At 48.2% G+C, this 23,855-nt stretch overlaps 1 long non-coding RNA gene across 2 annotated transcripts in view; it reads right to left on the bottom strand.

The window, feature by feature from the left end:
* Positions 1–23,855, bottom strand: part of LOC138283344 (uncharacterized) — a 338,849-nt gene that overhangs the window by 59,062 nt on the left and 255,932 nt on the right. For both annotated transcript variants that reach the window (XR_011201203.1, XR_011201202.1), the window contains one exon: positions 14,477–14,642. This is a non-coding gene — a long non-coding RNA (uncharacterized lncRNA). The remainder of the gene's footprint in view (positions 1–14,476; positions 14,643–23,855) is intronic.

The raw sequence follows: 23,855 nt of genomic DNA, 5'->3' as shown, positions 1-23,855 counted from the left end.
TTAAGTCCCTAGTCAAGTGCACTACATGTGCCCAGGGCCTGTAAATAAATGCTACTAGTGGGCTGCAGCACTTGTTGTGCCACCCACATAGGTAGCCCCCAACCATGTCTCAGGCCTGCCTCTGCAGTGCCTGTCTGTGCAGTTTCACTGCCACTCCGACTTGGCATTTAAAAGTACTTGCAAAGCCCTAAACTCCCCTTTTTCTACATATAAGTCACCCCTAAGGTACACCCTAGGTAGCCCATAGGTCAGGGTTCTATGTAGGTAAAAGGCAGGACATGAACATGTGTGTTCTATAACTCCTAAATTTGTTTTTTCACTGCTGTGAGGCCTGCTCCTTTCATAGGATAGCATTAGGGTCATATTTAGTATGGCCAGAATGGTGATACAAAATCCTGCTTAATGGTGAAGTTGGATTTTATATTACTATTTTAGAAATGCTACTTTCAGAAAGTGAGCATTTCTCTACATTTAAATCTTTCTGTGCCTTCCAATCCACGTCTGGCTAGGTTTAGTTGACAGCTCCCTTGTGCATTCCCTCACACAACCCCAGACACAGGATTCTCAGTAACACTTGCACAGATCTGCATATTGAATGGGTCTTCATGGCCTGAGAGGGTGGAGGGCCTGACACCTACATGTCAAAAGACAGTAGCCTGCCCTTACATAAAGGACTGCCACTCCCCCTACTGGGACCCTGGCAGACAGGATGGAACTGAAAGGGGACCTTGTGCACTTCAAAGCCACTCTCTGAAGTCTCCCCCACTTCAAAGGCACATTTGGGTATTTAAACAGGGTATCTGACCCTACATCTCAGGCACTTAAGGTAGACACTCTACCTTACAGACACTTCCTGGAGAAGAGAACCTGGACCAGAATCTGCAACCTGCCCAGAAGAACTGCCTGGCTGCCCAAAGGACTCACCTGACTGCTTTCTGTAAAGGACTGCTGCCTTGTTGTTGCCCTGCTGCCTTGCTGCTCCCTGGCTGTGCTGAGAAGTGCTCTCCAAGGGCTTGGATTGAGCTTGCCTCCTGTTCCCTGAAGTCTCAGGACCAAAAACACTTCATCTCTGCAAGAAGAACTCCTTGTGTGGTGAAAATCGATGCACAGCCTGCCAAAAATGATGCACAGCCTGCTTGCAGTGAATAATTCACCGCAAGCTGAACCGGAATAACTCAGCCCGACTTCGTAACAAGAAGATTGATGCAGCGCCAGTGTAGCGACCGGAAATTTGATGCACTGCTGAGCCGGAACGATGCAGCCGACTTCCAGAGAGGAATCGAAGCAGAGCCTGTGTACAGTAGAAATTTCCATGCAACGCCCACCGGATCGACGCAGCCCCTGTGACTTCGCCCTGCCAGCGCCGGATTTCAATGCATCGTCTCCGGGGTGTCCGAAAACCCCACAACCCGAAGAGGATCCAAGACCGAGCATCAGAAATCAACGCAAAGCCGTCCCTGCATGAAAAATAAACAACGCATCGCCGTGTGCGTCCTGAGAAATCGACGCACACCTCCCTGTTTTCCACGCATCTCCTCCTCTGCGGTTCTTTACGGAGATTTGGAATGCAAACTGGGTATTTTGTGCTTGCAAGAGACATTTATTGCTTTTAAGAGACTAAAGACACCTTATATCATTTTTTACAGTGATATCTCAACATATACTTATTGCATCTTAATCGTTTTGACCTGCATTTCACCAGATACATATTATATATTTTTCTAAACACTGTGTGGTGTATTTTTGTGGTGTTATACTGTGTTATTGCATGATTTATTGCACAAATACTTTACACATCGCCTTCTAAGTTAAGACTGACTGCTCAGTGCCAAGCTATCAGAGGGTTGGCACAGGCAAATTTGGATTGTGTATGACTTACCCTGACTAGAGTGAAGGTCCTTTCTTGGACATGGGGTAACCTGACTGCCAACCAAAGTCCCCTTTTCCAACATGAGGCTATTTACCTCCTGAGCTCCATCCCTGTAGGGCAGTCAACCATTGTGAATGCTATCCCGGGGCTGGCATCCCATATGCAGCAATGCAATGCATTCCTGGAGGGCATTCACAGTGGATTGGTGGCCCGACAGAGATTGATTCAGACTCTGGCCTCCTCTCTGATGGCATCCATTGTCCCGGTTTCTACCACCCCCCTTCAACTACCACTTCCCAGTCCTACTCCCCTCAACCACAACCCATCCCAGGCACACATACAGACGAGCATGCACACAAGGCAACACACAAGAGTGGCACAGGCAAACATAAGCATTCCACAGGCACTCACACAAATACCATACAGTTGCAGACATACCAACATCCACAGCCTCCACTGTCTCCCCCTCCTCCTCCTCTACCTCCCGCCCAGTCACGTCCACACTCACACCTGCATGCACTACATCTACAGTACATCCACTATCAGCATCACCACACCAAGCAGGACACACAACTCACTGGCAAACACCTCCACAACAACCATGCATGAGTCCCCTGTGTTCTCTCCCACCGCGTCTGTCCCCCCTCCTAAGGGACACAAACGCAAGCATTCACACACCCAACAGCCACCCACCTCACATCAGCATACAGCCCATGCACCTGAACCCAAGTCCAGCAAACATACACCTCCAACAACCACTGCTTCATCCCTCCTCCCACCCCAACATCCCTAAAAAGCTTTTCCTTTCCCAAATTGACCTCTTCCCTACACTACCCCTCTCCCCGTCCTGCACGTATGGGCAGGGTTCCAAGGACATAGCCCAGTACCTCAGCCAAACAGTCCGTGGGGACCACCTACTCGTGGTGGTAAGGATACCAGACCTACAACACAGAAGGGGAAGGAGCCAGCACCACCAGGGAAGAAGGGTAAGGGGCCTGCATCACCAGGGAAGAGTGTGGAGAGTCTTGCACCACCAGGGAAGAGTGTAAAAGGGCCTGCACCACCTCTGAAGAAGGGGGAGGGGTCTACACCAGCTGTGAAGAAGGGGAAGGAGCCTGCACCACCAGGCAGAGAGGGGAAGAGCCCATCCACCCCTGCCAGGAACGGTAAGGGATCCACGACCCACGGACAGGAGGAGAGGAGGCACTCTACTCCAGTGGAAGCTGTCAGGCTAACACCGCCACCACCACCAGCTGTCACGGGGCCCCCACCACCAGCTGTGGACGTGCAGCCATCCGGGAGTGCAGGGGTTGCCCAGGAGGCTCCTCCATTCACCACCACAATGCAGCCATCGGACAGTGCAGGGGCTGCCCAGGAGGCTCCTCCAACCACCACCACAATGCAGCCATCGGACAGTGCAGGGGCTGCCCAGGAGGCTGTTCCAACCACCACCACAGTGGGGTACATTCCAGGGGCTGCTGTGTGAGTTGGCCCCATCCCCCAAGTATTTCCTCTGTCTTTCCCCCACCCTTTTTGTGGTCTCCCTGTTCTTGTGTGCAATAGCATCATCAGGCGGAGAAGCAGTGGCACCAGAGCAGGAGGGAGCTGCATCCCACTTGACCCTGTATGGTGAGACAATGGAGTCTGAAGCCACCAGTGGGACGGAGGGTGAGGGGAGCTCCACGGCGGGGACAGGAGGTGACATCAGTGACAGCGACTTCTCCTCTGATGGGAGCTCCCTTGAGTTGGCGGGCCCCTCTGTTCCCCCCGCATCAACAGGTACAGCCGCCACCCCCCCTACCAGCACCGCCCTCCCAGCAGCCCCTCAGCGTGTGTCCCGTGGCCGCTCACCCAGGAGGGTGGGCATCTCCTTCTCCCCAGGCACCTCAGGCCCTGCCCCAGTCAGCCCTGCTGCTCTCAGTGAGGAGGCTATTGACCTCCTGAGATCCCTCGCTCTTGGGCAATCTACCATTGTGAATGCCATCCAGGGTGTTGAGAGGCATTTGCAACAAACAAATGCATACCTGGAGGGCATTCATTCTGGCCAGGCAGCCCAGCACTGATGGCAGCCATTGTCCCTGTGTCCAGCCTCCCCCCTACAACTTCCTCCACCCAGACCCAATCCCCTGTACCTCAGCCTATCCCAAGCACACCAACAGACCAGCATGCACACACCTCATGACACAAGGGTGGCTCAGGCAAACATAAGCACCACACATCCCACAGGCACTCACACAAGCATCATTCCCATGCAGACATACCAACATCCACTGCCTCTACTGTGTCCCCCTCCTCCACGTCGTCCTCCTCCCTCCCTGTCTCATGTCCACTCACACCTGCATGCACTACATCTTCAGCCACTACCTCCATCACAGCACGTCCATCACCACACACCGCTCACGTGCACTCACCACCCCCACTACCATTCACACATCCCCTGTGTCCTCTACCAGTGTGTCTGTGAGCCCTCCTCCCAAAGTACACAAACGCAGGCACACACCCACTCAACAGCCATCCACCTCACAACAGCCTCCAGCCCATGCACCTTCACCCAAATTCAGCAATCGTACACCTCCTACAACCACTACCTCTTCCTCCACTCCCACACCCACTCCATCTACCCATCCCAGTGTGTCTAAAAAAAAAATCCTGGCTAACAATGACCTCGTCCCTACACCTCCCCCCTCCCCAGTCCGTCCCCTAGGGCCAGGCTTTCCAGGTCCCAACCCAGCACCTCAGCCACCACATCACTGGGCACAGTAGTCCCAGCAACAGCAGGATTTTGGAGTGCCCCAAGCATCAGGGCAGCCAGTGTGCCACGGAGCGAGGGCAAGGACATTTCGCCACCAGTGAAAGTAAAAAAGTTGCCCACATCCCGGAGGGAGAAGGAGAAAACACCTGCCTCCAGGGGCTCAGGGAAAACGAAGGGGGATAGTGGCAAGACAGCTGCACCACCATCCAAGGTGGGGAAGGGCCAGAAAATCACGGGGAGGTCAGGAGAGGGCATGGTGGCACCGACTATGGGACCAGTGCACACCTTCTGTCCACGTCAACGTCAACCAGTATGGCGGAGAAGACCGCCACCTGCACCGCCACCTGCACTGCCACATGCACCGCAGTCACTGAGCCCGCTACCAGCACTGCAGTCACTGAGCCTGCCACCAGCACCGCCGCCACAGAGCCCGCCACCAGCACCACCACCATAGATCCCGCCACCAGCACCGCCACCAGCACCACTGCCACAGAGTCCGCCACCAGCACCGCCACCACAGAGTCCACTGCTAGCACCAATGCCACAGAGGCCGCCGCAAGCACCGCTGCCACAGAGTCCGCCGCAAGCACCGATGCCACAGAGTCTGCTGCGAGCACCGATGCCACAGAGGCCGCCTCAAGCACCGCCGCTACTGACACCGCCGCAAGCACCACCAGCAGCCCGCGACATCCTGAGCCAGTGCCACCACCGCAGACATGGCTACCATCCCCAGTGGTCAGTCAACCGAGCCTGGTGGTCAGTTCCAGGAGCCTGGGCAACTTCCATGATGCAACACCTTCAGTGGAGAAAGGCATCCACTACTTCTGTACTTGGCAGGATGAAGCACTCTGGGCACAAAGCCCCCTCCAGAACCAGTGGAGAAAGGCATCCACTACCTCTGTCCTTGGCAGGATGAAGCACTCTGGGCACAAAGCCCCCTCTAGAACCAGTGGAGAAAGGCATCCACTACCTCTGTCCTTGGTAGGATGAAGCACTCTGGGCACAAAGCTCCCACCAGAACCAGTGGAGAAAGGCATCCTCTCCCTCTGTCCTTGGCAGGATGAAGCACTCTGGGCACAAAGCCCCCTCCAGAACCAGTGGAGTATCACATCCACTACCTCAGTCCTTGGCAGGATGAAGCACTCTGGGCACAAAGCCCCCTCCAGAACCAGTGGAGAAAGGCATCCACTACCTCTGTCCTTGGCAGGATGAAGCACTCTGGGCACAAAGCCCACTCCAGAACCAGTGGAGTATCACATCCACTACCTCAGCCCTTGGCAAGGTGAAGCACTCTGGGCACAAAACCCCCTCCAGAACCAGTGGAGAAATGCATCCACTACCTCTGTCCTTGGCAGGATGAAGCACTCTGGGCACAAAGCCCCCTCCGGAACCAGTGGACAAAGGCATCCACTACCTCTGTCCTTAGCAGGATGAAGCACTCTGGGCACAAAGCTTTTTCACGTATCTGTTGCCATGCAACTGTAGCAATTTTCTCAATGGAGACGTCACAGACACCTTCCAACATCCTAGAAGAATTCAGTATTACAGTTCTAAGACAGAATTGAACTCTGAATTTCAGGGTTGAGGTTATTGCCCCTGACAATGGCAATAGGACTGTCAAAGTCATGTGAGTCGGAGGGTCCTTCTGAGTCATCTGTTTAGTCCTTGCCTCAATCTAATTGTGCAGGAAGCACAACATACTGGTCATGTGGCAGAGGTGATTCATACATATTCCCTAATCCTGTAATGTCCAGAAGTGCTTGAGGATTATTCAGCAAGCAAATAAATTCCGTAGAAGAGCTATCATACAGGAGGAGAGCAGCGTCAGTCACTGGTAAATAATCACCATTACAAGTTAGACATCTTTCTCTCAGTGCTGCAATCCACAGTTCTTCTGCAGCCCTTCTCCTGTACTGCAGACAGCCGGAAGGATCCCTCAGTGTAGCCACTAGTGGGGAGACACCAGGGTGGTCCTAGCTTAGTGCAAGGGTGGCTGGATTATAGACAGGATTGTTTTTGTATGGGAATTGGCACCTTTCATAAGAGAAACAATATTTAGGGGCATATTTCTCTTTCTATATGTGACTGAGAATGCAGAACCCATGTGTAGGAGGCTGGCCTGCTTTGTAGTGGGTACCTAAGGTGCTTACACCTTATACCAGGTCCAATTATCCCTTATTAGTGAAATCTAGGCAGTGTCTAGTAGCTTAGGCTGTCTAGGGGTAGCTGTAGCAGAGCAGCCAAGGCTGAAATAGGAGACATGCAAAGCTCCTGCAATACCACTATAGTTACACAGTACTTATACACAATAAAAAACAATACTCAGTGCTACCAAAAATAAAGGTACTTTATTTTAGTGACACAAGGCCAAAAATATCTTAGAAGCAATACTCCTTATGGAGGTAACTATTATACACAATATATGCACTAGAGACCAAAATCAGGTAAGTAAACAGTTATAGAATATTACAAACAGTGAAAAACACAATGGATTGCAATGGGCCCAGGAGCAACACAAACCATATACTAAAATAGTGGAATGCGAAAGTCAGATTCCCCCCTAGGCACACATAATGTGTAGAGTGGCGCTGGGAGTTTAAGAAAACACCAAAGGTAAGTAAAGTACCCAACCCCAGAGCCCAGGAAAACAGGAGTATAGCAAGTTTCCTCAGAACACACTAGAAGTCGTGGTGAAGGATTATGCAAGAACCAAGCAAAACTGCAAGAAACCAATGATGGATTCCTGGACCTGAAGACCTGTGGCGAGAGGAGACCAAATCAAGAAGTTGATGAAGAGTCCAGGAAGAACAGGAGCCCCAGCCAACCTGGAAGAAGGAGCAAAAGTTAATTCTCCGGTTGGCAGAAAAGTACAGAAATGCACCAAATAAGATAGGTGCACATTCCTGCTTGGTGCAAGAGATGTCCCACGTCGAGTCATTGCATCGCTGGATTCCGCCAACATGCCTTAGTTCACGCAAGAATGTGTTTTGCATCAAAGAGGAGCTGCCCGGACCCAGGAGGGACCTGGCGGTCTCAACTCGGACTGAGGAGACAGAGGGGGCTCTCAGCCCTTCAGAGAGCCCTCACAAAACCAGGCAGCAACCACAGGACTCCCAGGACATGGGGACAAAGGAGTTGCAAAGTGCGGTTGTCACAGCACTACACAGAAGGATCCCACAGTGCCGGAGACCAACTCAGGGAGCTAAGCATTGCAGGATAGAGTGCTGGGGACCTGGGCTATGCTGCTTATGAAGAACTTTTGGAAGAAGTGCACAGAAGCCCAAGGAGCTGCAGGGGACATGATGCACAGGGGTACTGTCTAGCACGGGAGGCAAGCTCTTACCTCCACCAAATTTGGACAGGTAGACCTTTGGAAAGTCAGGATCACTGCCGTCCAACACCTGCGTTCCAGGGATCATGCTCGTCAACAGGAGAGGAGTCCCAGAGTACCGGTCATCATTGCAGAGAGGTGCCAGCTGAAGCAGGGAAGTGACTCCGTCACTCCACTGGAGATTGCTTTAGTTATTCTGGTGCAGGGTGAAGACAGGCAGTCCTCAGAGCGTACACGACCTGGAAACTTTTGCAGTTGCTGGCTGGAACTGAAGTTGCAGGTCACAGTAGCCTTCCTGGATACTTTGTTGCAGTTACAGTGGTTCCTGGTGCAGTCAGTGGTTGATCTGACGGTGAGAAGCTGAAGCAGAAGATGCAGAGGAGTCCTTCTGGAGTCTTGCAAACCGAATCTGAGGAGACACCCAGAGGAGAGACCCTAAATAGCCCTGAGAGGGGGTTGGCTACCTACCCAGGTATGCACCTATCAGAAGGGGTCTCTGAAGTCACCTGCTTGCAGTGGCCACTCAGATGCTCCCAGAGGGTCAAAGCACCTTGGAATCTAAGATGGCTAACACCAGGGACACTCTGGAGTAGCTTTGGTTACCATCCTTGGGTGGCGTTGGACAGGGGAGTGGTCCTTTGTCCAGTTTCGTGCCAGAACAGGGACTGGGGTCCGTGAACCGGTGTAGACTGGATAATGCAATGAGGGCACCATTTGTGCCCTTCAAAGCATTTCCAGAGGCTCTGGGAGGATACCCCTCCCATGCTTGTAACACCTATTTCCAATGGGAGAGGGTATAACACCCCTCTCCTAAAGGAAATGCATTGTTCTGCCTTCCTGGTATTGAGCTGTTCAATCCCCAGGAGGGCAGAAACCTGTCTGTGAGGTGGCAGCAGCTGGGGCTGCAGTAGAAACCTCAGAGAACTGGTTTGCCAGTACTGGGGGTCCATGGTGGAGCCCCCAGGGTGCATGGAATTGCTCCCCTCAATACCGGATATGAAGTGGGGGTTCAATTTCACAATCTTAGACACCTCACATGGCCATATTCAGAGTTACCATTGTGAAGCTACATATATGTATTGACAAATATGTAGTGCACGCTTATAATGGTGTCTCTGCACTCACAAAGTCTGGGGAATTGACCCTGGACAACGTGGGGCCATCTTTGCTAGTGCAAGGGTGCCCTCACACACAGGAACTTTGCATCTAGCCTTCAGTAACTGAATGTTAGACATATAGGTGACTTATAAGTTACCTGGTGCAGTGAAAATGGCTGTGAAATAGTGTGTGCACTATTTCACAGGCTTCAGTGGCAGACCTGAAGGAGTGTTTGTATGAGTTCCTTTTGGGTGGCAAAAGAAATGCTGTGGCCCATATGGATCTCCTGGAACCCAATGCCCTGGATACCTAGGTACCATATACTATGGACTTATAATGGGGGGACCAGTGTGCCAATTAGAATTGGTATGTGGAGTCACTAAACTATATTGACAAATTTGGTAAAGAGAGAAAGCATAAGCACTGGAATTCTGGTTAGCAGAACTCCAGTGACACAGTCAAGTATACTGACAACACACATAGGCCACAAACTATGAGCACTGGGGACCTGGCTGACAGGATCCCAGTGAGCCAGTAAAAACACACTGACAAATAGGTCTCAGACTATGAGCACTGGGGTGCTGGCTAGCAGGATCCCAGTGAGACAGTAAAAATATAGTGACAAGCACTGACAAACAGGTCGAAAATGGGGGTAACCATGCTAGAAAGAGGCTACTTTCTCACAACATGGAAAGAGGAAGTCTTTGTAAATCTGGGTTTAGAAAGAGAAAGTCTTTGTAAATCTGAGTTTGGGTCAAAATATATGGGCGGATGCATAGGAACTCCCATGCTTCGCCCTTGTAAGGCCTACCTGATGCAAAGTAATGCAAGGAAAGTAATGAGCTGCATTATGTCAATATGTATTTTATAGCATACTGCAACACTCAAAGTTGCTTTGCGTGGCTTAGTAAACAACCAAAAAGATTTTCCATTGAGGCTGTAGCACAAAATCGACACAAAGCTCACACAAAATACTAATCTTGGACTTGATACTACACATGACTAACCTCACAATCACAAGCTCTGCTGTCATTGATGATTGAGAAGACTCCACGGGATAACTGCTGATGTGTGTGCCTCCCATGGAAAAAGAGAAGCATAGATGCCACACTGGTTTGGAAACTGTTGAATTGAGTTTATTAATAAATGGCAATTGATTAATGTTTTGCAAAGGAGGAGTTAAACATTGTTTCTAATGTTTGAGTTGATCATACTGAGTGTTTAATTCTATGTGTATCTGGTAATGTTACTTAATTGTCCTTTAGTCAGCTGCAACCTAGCACCTCTTGACTCATTTAAGACCCCTTAGTTTACCTTGAGTATAAGTTTGAATTTAATTTCCCTTTTTTTGTTCAATATCTCTTATTGTGAGAAGCGAACATCTGCATGTCCCGTTCACAACAATCAGGAGCAGGACAAACCTAGAGTTTCTAGTTACACTGCAAAAGGACATCTCCTGTGGACTGGAAACAACTAAACTAATTGAACAATACTGACTAGTGCTTCAAGTGTCAAATGCAACGTGATCAGTGTGGTTGGCAGATGAGCATAGCTAAACTGCTTTTTTAATGCTTTGGTACCTGCAGCTAGTTGTCTTGGAGTGGTACTTGATTGGCCTTTGGTACTTATGCCAGCTCATGCTACTGAATCTGAGGCTGTGGGCACCTGACTACTTTCCATATCTTGTCCCTCCCTTTTATCCCTTCTCTCTTCTTTATGTATTCATATACGTTCTTCCTTATTTTCTTTTTCTTCTACATGTCAGTATCAGAATGACAGGGTGTATATGCTTTGTTGTTATCATAAACAGTGTATTTCTTTGTATTTCATGTTTTTTGCAGCTTTTCATCCATATTCCTGTCTCCCTTATCCATTTAATTCCCAGTATGTTTAATTTTGTTTCGTGGAACGTTCGTGGTCTGGTACTCCCAATTAAAAGGTACTTTCTTATTTGTCTAAATTTAACCCTCATGTTATCTTTTTACAAAAAAAACCACTTTAATTATGTGGAATCACTTATAATAAAAAGACAATGGGTAGTCCAGATTGCTTTCTCTCCTGCCATTAGTCGTAATGGTGATGTTGCTATCCTGTTCCACAAATCTCTAATTTACAGATTGTATCAACTCAATTTGATAATGATGGACGATGGGTACTGGCCAATGTTATCATTTTTAATAAACAAATATCTCTTCTTAATATTTATGGTCCTGTTAAACCAGAGCCTGCATTTTGAACCTCTATTAAAACAAAATTGGTTAATATTGATAATCCCGACATTATTATAGCAGGAGATCCAAATGTAAATGTATCCCTAATAAAGCCCACAAAGAATTCCAGTAGGCCATTGCCTCTCGTCCATAATTTGATGTTTAGAGGATTTGTAATCCTGATGCTTCTGAATTTATGTTTTTCGCTAATGTTCATCATACTATGTCAAGGATTGACTATATTTTAGTTACTAAATCCTTCCTTCTTTCCATTCAATCCTCTGAAATTGGCTCCATTTTTATTTCGGATCATGCCCCTGTTTTATCCTCTTTTGATTTATCTGTAAATAATTATCAACTGGATGCTGGAGAATTAACAATTTTCTCTTATCAGGCACATATTCCTTACAGAAGCCATGGCTTTTATCTCTGAATTTTTACAATTTAATCAGTCCCAAGAAAACTCTATTTCTACTAACTGGGATGCTTTTAAAGCATCTTTCCGTGCTTTTTCCATTGCATTCTCCGCTAAGCGGAAAAGGAGTATAAACTCTCAATATCTTAGGTTACTACAACAAATCAAAGTACTCAAACATTCTTACCATACCTCTAAATCCTTATCTGCTTTACATGAATGAATTATGGCTTAATCTTTCCTCAATAAACTTGCCACTATTAATGCATGTAATATCCTGCTCAAAGTTAAATTGAAATATCATGGGGGCCAAAACAAAGCTGGCAAAATGCTAGCTAATTATTTAAAGATTAAATCTGAACTCAAAAACGTTGGGCCAGTTCGTAATGAACTTACGAATACAATGGCATTCTCTGATTCTGATATTTCTGATGTTTCTCAAAATTACTACAAATCCTTATATACTGAAGACACCAATCCTTCTGAACATGACATTAATACATTTTTTAATGACCTTCCTATACCTCCTTCTGACCATTTTCAAACCCTTGAAGCTGACATAACTCTTCGACAAATCATTGATGCCATTAAATCATAAAAAAAAGCTAAAGCCCCAGGCCCAGATGGTTTTTCTCTGGAACTACTCTCCTCCTTTTCTCAAGTTTTTGGGTCCAAACTCCTTGAACCATTTAATTCCTTCATTTCCAACTCAAAAGCTAGTGGCTCCTTTCTGGAAGCACTAAGGGGCAGATTTATACTCCATTTGCGATTAATTTGCGTCATTTTTTTTCACGCAAAACGGACTCCTTTTTTATATTTTGGGCCAGATGTATCAAAACAACCTTTTGCGAATCGGTAATAGCGAATTTTAAGAAATCGCTATTTCTGATTCGCAAAATGCTATGTATCATATTTGCGATTCGGTAATAGCGATTTCTTAAAAATCGCAAATGCCATTACCAAATTGCAAATAGCGATACAGCCTCCATTCGCAACTATGGGCCTTTAGACCCATATTTGCGATTTTGTTGCATTTCCCAAATAGCTAATTCCTAATTGGAATTCGCAATTTTGGAATTGCAAAACCCCAGGGTGCTGGGGGCCTAAGGCCCCCTCTGCTGCACCCCAAAAAGTTTTTGGGGACATGTAAGGCACACACATGCCAAAGGGGCATGTGTGCGTTACATGTCAATTTTAAAAATGCATTTTTAATCCTTTTTTAAAATATGCACATGGTTACCACCAAGTTTTACTTGGTGGTAATTGCGATTCCTTAATGCCAAATTTGCATAAAGGAATTGCTTGATACATGTGGTTTAGAAATCGCAAATAAGGATTCTTTATTTACGATATCTTACTTAGGGAATCTCAATTTGCGATTCTCTAAACGGGCTCGTACATTTAAGGAATCGCTATTGCGTTCCGAATGCCTTTCATACATACTGAAAGGCATTTTTGCATTTGCAAACGGGCATTCGCACCGTTTGCGAATGCATATAGGCTTGATACATCTGGCTCTTTGACGTTGGACACGTCCAACGTCAAAATATTGGAGTGTTCACCATTTTTTAGATGTGTGAACTCAACTTGTGTCAATGAGATGCAAGGTAGGCGTTCCCATCTAAAAAATGGTACTAACCCCATAGCCCCATATTTATTCCCCCATGAAAAAATTATGCACAGGTGAGAGGAGGGGCTAAATAATTAGTCAGACCAGGCGTTTGGGGACCCGTGGACCCATTTCCATTTTAAATACCAAGGAATGGGTCCACAGGTGCCCTCCTCAAGCCCCAGGAACACTACCACCCACACAAGAGGGACACCGGAGGATGGGTGACCCATCCCAGGTAAGTAGGGTAAGTATTGGTAAGTATTTGATTTTTAATTAAAGTGCCATTGGGGTCCCAACTTGGGGTCCCCCTGCATGGCACAGTGTGCAATGGCCATGCCCAGGGGACACTGGTCCCCTGTGCTGGTCATTGGGGTGGTGGGCATGACTCCTGTCTTTTCTAAGACAGGAGTCATGTGGTATGGATGTGTTTGCATCAGAAAATGACGGTAGGCTGGTTATAGGCATTTTTTGCCTCTAACCAGACTAACTCCATTATTTTGGTGCAAAACCTCCTTCTCCCATACCGCCACCCCCACGCAGCTAACGTCATTTTTGTTTACTCTAGCCCACTGTTGCAGACCTCCTCCGATTCGGACCGTGACACGAGTCAAGAAACTATGAGGAAGTGCCCCGGGGACACAGAAGAGAACTGCTCTGCTCAAAACACGGAGCACTTCTGGGGTCGCGACCTCATGGCACAAACCGCACCAGAGAGAAAAGGAGAAAGTGAGAGACACAGGCGTCTCAGTGGAGGTGGAAAGCGGGACCAAGGAGATACAACCAGGAGGAGAAGATCCGGGACCCGAACAACGTTGCAGATGAGATGAGTGCAGCGAAGGAAAACTGAAGAACTCACTGAGGGAGCAGACAAGCCATCCAGAGAAGCCCCCGGCAGAGAATACCGCAGAGCAGTCCAGCATATTGGACACAAGCTACAGGCATATTGGAAAGAGGGACGGGCAGTAGTAAAAAGGAAAAAAGGGAGGGAGATACACAAGGGAAACCTCAATAAGAGGGGAATTAGTGAGGAAGTTGCACATTTCTCCTAAAATTAAGGGGAGAATTACCCTATTGACTCAGGCTCTCAGTCTCCATTGCATGCCATACTAAAGAGCAGACTTCACAGCTTTAGTGGTGTAAATCACTGTGCACACATGAAGAAGTACTATTTACCCCACCCTCACTTACCTCCCACTTACACCTCCCTGGTGCCCTGGTAAAAACCTGTATAATTCCCAAAGAGGCCACTTCCCTGATTCTGTCATCTCTGTATTTTATTGGAGGAACATCCATTCGAAGACTCCGCCGAACAGGATCAGTCCAGGACAGTCCAAGCGAACCTCCTTTATGCCCACTACAAAGGAAATGTGAAGGCTGTTTAATAAGAGAAGTACTTAACAAATTATTTTGTATTTCATGAAAAAGACAGTATCATAAAGAAAATAAAGGCCCTTCAGTTAAAAAGCCTACTAGTGGACTGTATCACTGCTAATCCCCTCCCTTACACCGACCCTTTGCACCAGCTTGCACCATTCTATAAATATGGCCATCGGCTGGCGCTCAGGAATGGTGTAAGCCGGTGCTAAAAGTTTTGATGCAAAACTGTGTTAGTGCAGTTTTGCATCAAAAAGTATAAATATGCCCCTAATTGTGCTTATTCCTAAACCAGATAAGGATCATACCATTTGTAAAACATATCATCCCATTTCCTTAATTAGTTTTGATTGAAAATCTTTGCTTTGATTTTAGCACCACACCTTGAAAATGTTAATCCCCATCTTGTAAAATATGATCAGTCCTGTTTTGTTAAGGACAGGCTTGCTGCTGATAATACCAGGTTGTTTTCTATCTTGCAGCCTTATTTCTGAATGCTGAAAAGGCTCTTGATCGTATAATTGGCATTTTATGTTTATCAATCTTCAATAGTTTGGTTTTGTCCCTCATTTTATTTAATTTATTAAACTTTTATATTCTGATCCCCGTGGCATTTTCAAGCGCACAATCTTAAAATCAACTTTACTAAAAGATGAATTTTTAAATTGTGAGCTCAGAGACCCTAAACTCCACATGTCCATCCGCTCCCAAAGGGAATCTACACTTTAATCAGATTTAAAGGTTAACCTATGAGAGGGACAGGCCTTGCAATAGTGAAAAACGAATTTAGCAATATTTCACTGTCAAGACATATAAAACACATTACTGCATGTCCTACCTTAACCTTACACTGCACCCTGCCCTAGGGCCTACCTTAGGGGTGTCTGACATGTAAGAAAAGGGAAGGTTTAGGCTTGGCAAGTGGGTACACTTGCCAAGTCGAATTTACAGGTAAAACTGCACACACAGACACTGCAATGGCAGGTCTGAGTCATGACTACAAAGCTACTTATGTGGGTGGCACAACCAGTGCTGCAGGCCCACTAGTAGCATTTGATTTACAGGCCCTGGCACCTCTAGTGCACTTTACTAGGGACTTACTAGTAAATAAAATATGCCAATCATGGATAAACCAATCACATACACATTTTGTAAGGGAGCACTTGCACTTTAGCACTGGTTAGCAGTGGTAAAGTGCCCAGAGTAACAAAAACAGCAAAATCAGAGTCCAGCACACATCAACAACCTGGGGAACAGAGGCAAAAAGTTAAGGGAGACCACGCCAAGGATGAAAAGTCTAACACGTGTCCCCCCCAGCTGACAGTGGGGAGCAACTACCTAACCTCATGGGAGTTCTAATCACTAAGGCGGAAGAACCTGGACAGACCATCAGCATTGGCGTGTTCTGTACCAGGACGGTGTTCCACCGTAAAGTCCATCCCCTGTAGGGAAATGGACCACCTCAACAGTTTTGGATTCTCACCCCTCATCTGCATTAACCATCTGAGGGGCCTGTGGTCGGTCTGAACTCGGAAGTGAGTCCCAAACAAGTAGGGTCTTAGCTTCTTCAGTGCCCAGACCACAGCAAATGCTTCATATTCTATGGCACTCCACCTACGTTCCCTGGGTAGTAACCTCCTGCTAATGAAGGCTACGGGTTGATCTAGGCCCTCTTCATTAAGCTGTGAGAGTACTGCTCCAATACCATGCTCTGAGGCGTCTGTTTGCACAACAAACTCCTTGGAGTAGTCAGGTGCCTTCAGCACAGGTGCTTTGCACATGGCAGCCTTAAGGACATCAAAAGCGTTCTGGCAAGCCTCTGTCCAGATCACTTTCCTGGGTTGCTTCTTAGAAGTCAACTCAGTTAAGGGGGTAACAATGGTACCATATCCCTTAACAAACCTCCTGTAATATCCTGTGAGACCTAAAAAGGCTCTCACTTCAGTCTGGGTCTTGGGAGGCTCCCAAGCCAGAATCGTGTCAAACTTAAGCTGTAGGGGTGCCACCTGGCCACTCCCCTCCTGGTGTTCTAAGTACACCACAGAACCCTGCCCTATTTGGCACTTGCTCGCCTTAATAGTGAGGCCTGCCTTCTGCAGGGCCTCTAACACTCTCCAGAGGTGTTGCACGTGTTCCTCCCATGTGGAACTAAACACAGCAATGTCATCCAGGTAGGCGCCACCGAACTCATCCAGTCCTGCCAACACCTGGTTGACCAACCTCTGAAAGGTGGCAGGGGCATTCTTCATCCCAAATGGCATCACTTTAAATTCAAAGTGTCCATCTGGTGTAGAGAATGCTGACCTCTCCTTGGCCCCCTCAGTTAAGGCAATCTGCCAGTACCCAGATGTTAAATCAAACGTACTGAGGTACTTGGCAGCTCCCAACCGGTCAATTAGCTCATCAGCTCGGGGGATGGGGCGTGCGTCAGTCTTGCTGACCGCATTGAGTCCCCGGTAGTCCACACAGAACCTGAGTTCTGGAGTGGCACCCGGTGCAGCAGCCTTTGGGACCAATACCACTGGGCTGGCCCAAGGACTGCTGGAGTGCTCAATAACCCCTAGGGTAAGCATCTTGGATACCTCATCCTTAATGCATGCCCTGACCCTGTCAGTCACCCTGTAAACCTTCTGTTTAATAGGTGTACTGTCCCCAGTGTCCACATCATGTGTGCACAAGTGTGTGACTCCTGGGATCAGGGAAAACAGTGAGGAAAACTGTCCCAACACGTGGTGACAGTCACCTTGCTGCTCTTCAGTCAGGGAGGGGGAGAGGATCACTCCCTCCACTGACCCATCTTTCTCTCCTGCAGACAGGAGGTCAGGAAGAGGCTCACTCTCCTCCTCTACCCCATCATCTGTCGCAAGGAGCATGGACAGTTCAGTCCGCTCAAAGTGAGGTTTGAGGCGGTTGACATGCAGGACCCTTAAAGGGTTCCTTGGAGCCCGCAAGTCCACCTGGTAGGTGACTTCGCTCTTGCACTCCACCACCTCAAATGGCCCAGTCCACTTATCCTGGAGGGTCCCTAGGCTCCATTGGCGCCATCACCCACACTTTCTGACCAGGTTGAAACTCGACCAGAGTGGCATTCTGGTCATACCACTGTTTCATATCCTCCTGGCTTGCTTCCAGGTTCTCCTGAGCGAGACTCCTGAAGCGAGCAGTCTGGTTTCTCAAAGCCAGCATGTAACTGAATACATCCTGGGGGGGTTTACTAGGAGCTTTCTCCAAAGCTTCCTTAACCAGACTCAAAGGTCCCCTCACAGGGTGGCCATAAATCAGCTCAAAGGGGCTAAACCCAAATCCCTTTTGAGGCACCTCCCTGTAGGCGAACAGAAGGCATGGTAAGAGGATGTCCCACTTCCACCTCAAGGGCTCTGACAGGCCCATGATCATGCCTTTTAAGGTGCGGTTGAATCTCTCAACTAGACCATTACTTTGGGGGTGGTAAGGGGTGGTGAACTTGTAGGTTACCCCACACTCCTTCCACAGAGACTTCATATGCGTGGATATGAAGTTGGTACCCCTATCAGATACCACTTCCTTGGGGAACCCCATGCGGGTAAAAACCCCCATCAATGCACGACCCACCACAGGGGAAGTGATTGATCTCGAAGGAATGGCTTCTGGGTACCGGGTGGCGTGGTCCACCAAGACCAGGATAAACCTGTTGCACATGGCTGTCTTTGGATCCAGAGGCCCCACAATGTCAATGCCTACCCTCTCGAAGGGAGTACTGACAACAGGCAAAGGCTGGAGGGGAGCTTTACATTTCCTCCCACTCTTGCCACTTGCCTGACAAGTCTGACAAGACCTGCAATGTGCATCTGAGCGCCTGCGCATTAGGGGCCAGTAAAAGTGGGTGAAAAGCCTCTCAAAGGTCTTGTCCTGCCCCAAATGTTCAGCTAAAGGCACATCATGAGCCAACCCCAGTAGGAAGGCCCTGAAGCACTGGGGTACCACCAGCACACGGGCTGACCCAGGCTCAGGAACCTTAGGCTCGCTATACAGGAGGTCATCCTCCCAATAAATCAGGTGTGATCTTGGCTCCTTGCCAGCCGCCTGGTCTCCAGCCTGCTGCTTCAAACCTTCCAAAGTAGGGCTGTTCTTCTGTGCTGCACAGAATGCTTCCCTGGTGGGCCCCCCTTCCTGCTGCCACTGCGACAGCTCAGGGACCTCCCCCAGTTCAGCCACCTGTTCCCCTGTAGGCTCTGGTGCGTCACCCTCAGGCTCCGCCTCCACCCGGACTGTGGAAACCTCTGGGGCCGGTTTCCCACGCTCCCTGCCCTTCCTCTTCTTGGCGGTCCCCTGGGCCACTGTTTCAGGCTCCAGGGGCTCTTGATTACCCTGACGGGCTGCCATTGACCGGGTGGATACGCATACCCACTCAGGCAGACCCAACATCTCCAAGTGAGACCTGTGTTCCACCTCCTTCCAAGGGGAATCCTCCAGGTCATTGCCTAGCAAACAATCAACAGGCATGGTTGGACTCACAGCTACCTTCAAGGAACCTGAGACCCCTCCCATTCAAAGGGAACCTGCGCCACTCTGCACAGGCGCTCTGAGATGTCCACTGCAACTACTTGGTGAAGTACCCGGGGATCAATCTGCTCTTCAGACACCAGTTGACTCCTCACTGTAGTCACACTGGCTCCTGTGTCTCTCAGAGCCTCCACCCTCTGTCCATTAATGGTCACCCACTGCCTGTACTTCTTAGTTTTTTCAGGCACTCTGGTTCTCTGGACCATCTCACTGTCCCCTAGTAAGGCAAGGGTCATCTCAGCTGGTTCCCACCCACCTGAAACCAACTCCCCCCCAAGCGTTACACTGGCCAAACCCTGGGACGGTGCACCAGTGGGTGCCGGTGTACTTTTGGGGCATTTGGGGTCCCCCCTCACATGACCCACCTGGTCACATGCATAACACTTACATGGGGGACCACCTGCCACTGGCTTCCCTTTGGTGAACCATGGATTCTTTTCACTGGGGGGTTGGGAATCCTTACCCTGGGAATCAGTTTGGGGCCCTTTAGAGAGCTTCCCCTGTTTGCCCTTACCCCCCTTTCTTCTGAGAGGGACCCTGCCCACCCTTGGCGTGGTCTCCCCCATACCTCTTTTGGACCCTGGTGCTCTCCCAGCGGTCCGCTTCCTGCGCAAGCTTCCTGGGCTCAGTCAGCTTGCTGTCAATCAGGTGTTGGCGAAGCTCTGGAAAACGTAAACTGTACAAGTGCTCCCAAGCAATCAGATTGTAAAGCCCCTCATACGTAGTTACCTTACTGCCCTTCACCCAACCATCCAGTGACCTGCAATAAGAATCAACACATTCCAACCATGTTTGGGAATCATTCTTCTTGTAGGACCTAAACTTATCCTTGTACTGCTCAGGGGTAAGACCATACCTTGTAAGCAAGGCATCCTTCATGTGAGAGTAGGTGAGATTCTGAGCATCCCCTATGGCTGTCAGTGTGTCCCTCCCCTCTACCTCAAAGTGCTTCCACAGACCCGCCCCCCAATGAGCTTCAGGGACCAGATTCATGTGGAGAGCAGACTCATACCCCTTGAACCACAAGTATATGTCATCCTCCCTCTTGTAATCTTTCACAAGGTCTTTAGGAATGTGCACCCTCCTCTCAGGCTGCACTGTAGGGTTGCTGCCACCATCTCTACTGGACTGGCTTCTATGATCCATCTCTTTCATGCTAAGCTCATGAGCCATCGCTAACTTCCTCTCCTCAAGGGCTAACCTCCTCTGCTCCAATTGGTACTCCCTTTCTGCCTGTCTGTCCTGTAACTCCTCAGGTGTCAGACCCTTGGATGAGACACTGCTTCCTGCCCTGGAGACCTTCTCCCTGGACATAACAGGCCCACACACAATACCATTGTGTACTGAACACTCTTCCTCATCCTCCTCATCTCCCTCATCCTCTGTGTGCCCTTCAGTGCTCTTGGCTGTCACCCTGGCCCTCAGCGCCTTTTGCAGCTCCTCCTTCCTGGATGAGCTCTTAATGGGACAGTCAAAACTTTTACAGAACTGCTTCAACTGAGCTTTGGTATAACTCTCCAATTTCTCAAGGTCAAAGTCACCTCCAGCTGATGCATCTCCAGCATGGGATATAATGAAGATTCAAAAACAAGTGCAAAGTTCCAAAGGCAGAAAAACAAGTTCCCAAATGAAGTTCCAAAGAAAGTCAATCAAGCAATCAGCGAAAAAAAATTGAAGTAGAACAAAAACAGTCCCAAAGAGAAAAAAATCAAAAGATCACCAAACAAGTAGTATGTGGTCACGTAGTGGTCTGAACTCAAACAGTAGTGTACACTTAATCATTGTATGTCAAGTACAAATACAAGTACAAATCCCAACCGCTGATCACCAATGTTAGAAATGGGGTCTTTGGTTGACAGTCAGCTTACCCCCTGTTCAAGCAAGGACCCTCACTCTAGTCAGGGTAAAAGAGAATCACCCTCAGCTAACCCCTGCTTACCCCCTTGGTATCTTGGCAGAGCAGTAGGCTTAACTTCAGAGTGCTAGGTGTAAAGTATTTGTACCAACACACACAGTAACTTAATGAAAACACTACAAAATGACACAACACAGGTTTAGACAAATAGGAAATATTTATCTAAACAAAACAAGACCAAAACGACAAAAATCCAACATTCACAAGTCAAGTTATGAATTTGTAAAGATTAAACTCAAAAATAGCGCTTAGAAACAAAAATGCTTCGATGAGGTGTTAAAACGGCATCATGACGGAGTCGTTCCTAACAAGCCGACACCAGCGGCGCCAGACACGGAGTCGCGTAGACCCCCAAGTACAGTACCTTTGGTGAAGAGTGAAAACAAGCCGATGCGCGAAGTCGGGGATCGCGGCGTCTGTGCGAAACGTTGAATCCGCGCACTTCGAGCAGCGTCGGTCACGACGTGGTGCGGCGACTTCCACGGAGTCGCGGACTTCAGTGGGGCTGCAGCGGCATCGGGCCTGCGAAGAGCGTCGTGTTCCAGTGAAGGTCACAGCATCGGATGCAGGCGGCGTCCCTGGATTCAGGAGCGGCGTCGATCCGGAGTCGCCCGAAGTCGATTTCCTTGGATTTCCACCAGCTTTCCTTTCAAGGGCCCAGGGACTGGATAGGGCAGCACTTGTTAGAGCAGGAGTCTCTCCTGAGACTCCAGGTGCTGGCAGAGAGAAGTCTTTGCTGTCCCTGATACTTCAAACAACAGGAGGCAAGCTCTAAATCAAGCCCTTGGAGATTTCTTCACAAGATGGAAGGCACACAAAGTCCAGTCCAGTCTTTGCCCTCTTACTCTGGCAGAAGCAGCAACTGCAGGGTAGCTCCACAAAGCACAGTCACAGGCAGGGCAGCACTTCTCCTCAGCTCTTCAGCTCTTCTCCAGGCAGAGGTTCCTTCTTGTTTCCAGAAGTGTTCTAAAGTCTGTGGTTTTGGGTGCCCTTCTTATACCCAGTTTCTCCTTTGAAGTAGGCCTACTTCAAAGTAAAGTCTCTTTGGAATGTGAAATCCTGCCTTGCCCAGGCCAGGCCCCAGACACTCACCAGGGGTTTGGAGACTGCATTGTGTGAGGGCAGGCACAGCCCTTTTAGGTGCGAGTGACCACTCCTCCCCTCCCTCCTAGCACAGATGGCTCATCAGGATATGCAGGCTACACCACAGCTCCCTTTGTGTCACTGTCTAGTGTGAGGTGAAACCAGCCCAACTGTCAAACTGACCCAGACAGGGAATCCACAAACAGGCAGAGTCACAGAAATGGTATAAGCAAGAAAATGCTCACTTTCTAAAAGTGGCATTTTCAAGCGCACAATCTTAAAATCAACTTTACTAAAAGATGTATTTTTAAATTGTGAGCTCAGAGACCCCAAACTCCACATGTCCATCCGCTCCCAAAGGAAATCTACACTTTAATCAGATTTAAAGGTAGCCCCCATGTTAACCTATGAGAGGGACAGGCCTTGCAACAGTGAAACACGAATTTAGCAATATTTCACTGTCAGGACATATAAAACACATTACTATATGTCCTACCTTAACCATACACTGCACCCTGCCCTTGGGGCTACCTAGGGCCTACTTTAGGGGTGTCTGACATGTAAGAAAGGGGAAGGTTTAGGCTTGGCAAGTGGGTTCACTTGCCAAGTCGAATTTACAGGTAAAACTGCACACACAGACACTGCAATGGCAGGTCTGAGTCATGACTACAGAGCTACTAATGTGGGTGGCACAACCAGTGCTGCAGGCCCACTAGTAGCATTTGATTTACAGGCCCTGGCACCTGTGGTGCACTTTACTAGGGACTCACTAGTAAATCAAATATGCCAATCATGGATAAACCAATCACATACACATTTTGTAAGGGAGCACTTGCACTTTAGCACTGGTTAGCAGTGGTAAAGTGCCCAGAGTAACAAAAACAGCAAAATCAGAGTCCAGCACACATCAACAACCTGGGGAACAGAGGCAAAAAGTTAAGGGAGACCACGCCAAGGATGAAAAGTCTAACAGAAATGATTCTGCTTATTTTTGATATGTTGACTTTTTTGGACTTCAATCTTCCTAATTACCTGTTTTAATGCTGCACATATTTGTTATTTATCTTATATTTATCATAATAAGCATTTTATTATCCATTGTTGAATCTGTGGTTTTCAAAAATAAAAATATGGAGGTCAATAGCACTGCATTTTGTTTGCAAGGTTTTTTGTTTGCTCGACTTTTGTGAGCGTTGTGGATTGCAGAACAAACTACAGCTGACAAATTGCAGTGGCTAGTATGTTTTGTTTTATAACTATAACTTCACTTTTGCAGTGATTTTTCAATGTGAATTTTAAATATTTATTTAAACATAAATTAAGATTCTATCACCAATCCTAGCCAGATTTATGCTAATGACACCTAAATCACTCTCTGGCTCTAAAGAGACTCAGGGCCGGATTTAGATGTTGGCGGAGAGAATACACAGTCACAAACGTGACGGATATTCCATCCACCGTATTACGGTACCCAAAGGATATAATGGGATCATAATACAGCGGACGGGATATCGGTCGCACTTATGACAGAGTATTTCCTTCCACTGACATTTAAATCAGGCCCTTAGTTTCCCACAAAATCTCACTAAAAACGGAGGTTACATATTTGCATATGTGACCCTACCAATACTCCACTCCCATACTTCACATGGA

Source organism: Pleurodeles waltl, chromosome 3_1 (assembly GCF_031143425.1).
Source record: "Pleurodeles waltl isolate 20211129_DDA chromosome 3_1, aPleWal1.hap1.20221129, whole genome shotgun sequence".
In the NCBI taxonomy this organism is placed as follows: domain Eukaryota; kingdom Metazoa; phylum Chordata; class Amphibia; order Caudata; family Salamandridae; genus Pleurodeles; species Pleurodeles waltl.
Note: the sequence above shows the minus strand (reverse complement) of the source record. Positions and strands in the feature narration are given on the sequence as shown.